The following is a 3593-nucleotide window of genomic DNA, read 5'->3' on the forward strand; positions in this document are numbered from 1 at the left end:
TAATGTGATCACAGTAATGCGTTACTTTGCAATTTGTTACACCCAACACTGGTAACGACTGGGTAAAACTAGTAATATCTCCTAGTGCAGTGCATCATGTTTGGTCATCAGATCACCTTGCCTCGATTGATTAATTTGATTGCTTGCAACCAAAAGCCAAGATTCATTGACTCTCAGGGGATGAGGATGAATGTGGTCAGTACTTGAGCAGGATCCTTGCCTCTTTCCCGTGTCTGTCCTGTGAAAAGCTGAAGAGGGAGGGAGCTGCATTTTTCTAACCATCTCCATACAAGAGGTCTAGATCTATTTTTGGGCACAGCTCCTGCATCCCACACATGCATGATTCCCCTGGAGTGTCTGGTGACATCTTTTTCCCAGAGATCTATGTATACATGCGTCCTGGGTCATCTTTATTTGTCATGTAGGCACTCCCAGATCAAGTATGTGGTTCCCAGAGACAAGGTTTGCCTTGTGGAAGTGGGCAACATGGTGAGAAAACCAACAGTAACATGGTAGTAGTGCCCGTGCCAACATAAATCAGTGGGATTTAGCATCTGACATTTAGAATTAGCCAGTTTCATTACTCATAGATTAGAAATGTATGGCATATTGAGTTTATGTTATGGCACAGTCAGGATTTACTGTTTTACTTATTAAATCGGGATCGGTCTTTAATTGTGGAAAAACATATTTTTATAACAGTATAAATTCTTGGCTGACATTAGATTTTCACTGTAGTTCCAAATAAACATGTCATATTGAATCATTTTGATTTGACATTCATCAGATGGTTGGTCAGTGTGCATCCTCTCCAGAGGATAATGGTGGAAAGTCTCCCAGTACAGCAAGGCCTGGATCTTCTCTAACATAATGCTCTATTGTTTTCCAAACATACTGACAAATTGTGTCAGATGCAGTAGCTCCATGTTTTCTCCAAGTTTTAGTGATGCTCACAATGTATGCATCTTGATAAAGGTTATGCATTATTTATTTAAATAAAGGAAAACTTATTCAAAGGATAAGTTCACTCTCAATCACAAAAAACAACATATTTTCCTTTTTACCCCTTGAATATTTAAGTCATGCAGATGGTGTCTTATTTATTGACTTCAAAATCTTTCTGCTGCCGACTCAATGTAATGAAGGTGAATGTGTTTATTTGGTCAGACTAAAAGCATTTTTAATTTGGAAAGTCAAGTTTATCAGCAAAGTCAGCAAACTCTGTGATTTCATTTTTAAAAAAGGTCCAGTCGCTTAAACATGTATGTAATCTGTATTTTTTAGCCACATTAGTGGCATAGCTCTACGTAAGGCAATGTCAGTTCTTGTTCAGAATGAAACATTTTAATAATTATTGGATGGATTGCCATGGATCTGGGGACAGACATTCATGTTACACAGAGGATGAATCCCGATGGCTTGGCAAGCCCTCTCTTACTGTAGCAATGCATAAGGTTTAACATTTGTAGTTTGGGTTAACATATCTCAGTAAGTATTGGATGGATTGCCTTGAAATTTGCAATAGACACTTGTGATTGTTTTATACCATCATCAGTTCAGATTTAATTATTTTGTCCAATGCTTTAGTTTATCACCAAGTAACTGTAAAGCTAAAGATATTACCATCAGCAGTTTTATTTAGTGCAAATAGCAAATGTTAGCATGCTAAAACACTAAATCCGATGGTAAACAAGGTAAAAAGTTTACCTGCTTAAGATCAGCATGTTAGCATTGTGAGCATGTTAGTATGGTAACGTTTGCATTTACCTCAAGCACAACTATGCCAAAGTACAGCCTGACAGAGCAGCAAGCAGGAGTCGAATCTGACATTTTGTTTTAGAAGTGTTACATACTGTTACAGATATAAAATCTGATAAAACGTGCTTACATTTAGCTTGGGCTTAGAGCCACCATCATACTTCAAATGCAAGATGAGGTGAAGCAGCTGAGAAAAGCCATCTGATTGTTCCATGATAAATCATGGATTCATCGTTCTTGGTGCTGCTGCCAAAATATCTCTTGGCTGGATAAAAGAGGACGCGACTCAATTTTAAGAGCACTTAAAAATAGACATGTACTCCTTCTTTCACAGATGTACAGATAACCAGACCATTGAACAGAACAAGTGCCTGACCCACATAAACAACATGAGACTGACCAAACAGACTGTCCACATGCTTCCATTAAAAGATAGGATTTCAGGTTAATGGTCAGAATGTATTCTCATTTTGTCCATTGTTTGGTTGACAGATCTATGCATCATGTCCAACTTGGATATTTCTGAGCCTGTCAGTAGTCAGCAATAATTTGTCTTAGCTATATTGAAACTCTTGGATATTGAGTTTAGTCTTGATGCCAAGTTCCAGTAACAAAACAGAACTGAAAAGTTGTTGGCAAGTGACTAATAAAGTCCAGATATTCCCTTCAGAGAAGAGATTTTAAGGCTTTTATGTTGAATATTTTTTCATGAATTTCATGGTCAATGGGGGCCCAATACAGAAAAAAAGCTTATTTCAGTTTAGACAAGCATCAGTCACAGATACATGAGTTTGTTAAAATGACAATATAGATATAATAAATTGTAAATAATAATTGATAATTTTTGAGGGGTAACTAACATTAACCTTATAAGCTAACCTGCTGCAAGTTGCCATAACTTAGTGTCAGTCTCTGCAGTGATGACTGATTGGATACACAGAAATAGTTTTCATATGAGTAAGATATTGCACAGTGAAGAATAATGACTGCATTGTATGTAAAGAGTAAAATATGGTTTCAGCTGGCTGCTCATTATTCAGGCCCAGTCATTTATCAACAGGAGGGCAACAGTCAGGAGAGGAAAATTACTTTTTGATCCAAAAAAACTATAAATCACCTCTCCTATTTACTATACTTCACTATTTTTTGCATGTGCATTTAAATTGCAAAAAGTGTCTGGGAGGAAAGACAACAGCTGATTAATCATAGTTATCTAATAAGAGGTTTTGTGACAGAGGAGAAGAGTGTGTGTAAAGGGTTTTTCTGAGCAGTACTCTGTCCTCCCGTCTAGTACATTCCTCCCTGATATCCACAAACCTTTTAATTCCTCTGTGCCATTAAATCTGATTATAATAGCTTCTTTAGACAATTTGAACCTTTAGGCCCTGACAAGGCTGGAGGTCCTGATCTTGAATCTATGTACTGCACTGTATAAGGCAACATGGAAACAATTTGATTTGATTGAATGATCCCATGTACTTTAATACATCACTTTATGGAGGTTTCTTTCACTGCGGTCTTCGCTAGCAGCCATGTGAGAGTACTCCTGAAGTCATCAGACAACCTAAAATGGCCACGAGCTGGCACAGTCAAGCATTGGGTTTACCATTAACTTCCATCTTTGTCTGTTACTGGAGCCACAAAATCCACAGTTGGTCAACGGGTTGGAGCCTGAACAGGGCTTAGGCGGGTCAAGTGGCATTGACCTCTCTTGAGTGTTGACCTGTCAGTATAGGTAAACACAACATATTGACTCTGATGTAGTTTCTACGGAGACGTTGGTGGATTTCTATTGTCTTCAGTACAGTTAGCAAGTAATAATAATAATAATAATA

This window comes from Morone saxatilis, unplaced genomic scaffold (genome assembly GCF_004916995.1).
Source record: "Morone saxatilis isolate NCDOM2014 unplaced genomic scaffold, NCSU_SB_2.0 Contig17, whole genome shotgun sequence".
Taxonomy (NCBI): Eukaryota; Metazoa; Chordata; class Actinopteri; family Moronidae; genus Morone; species Morone saxatilis.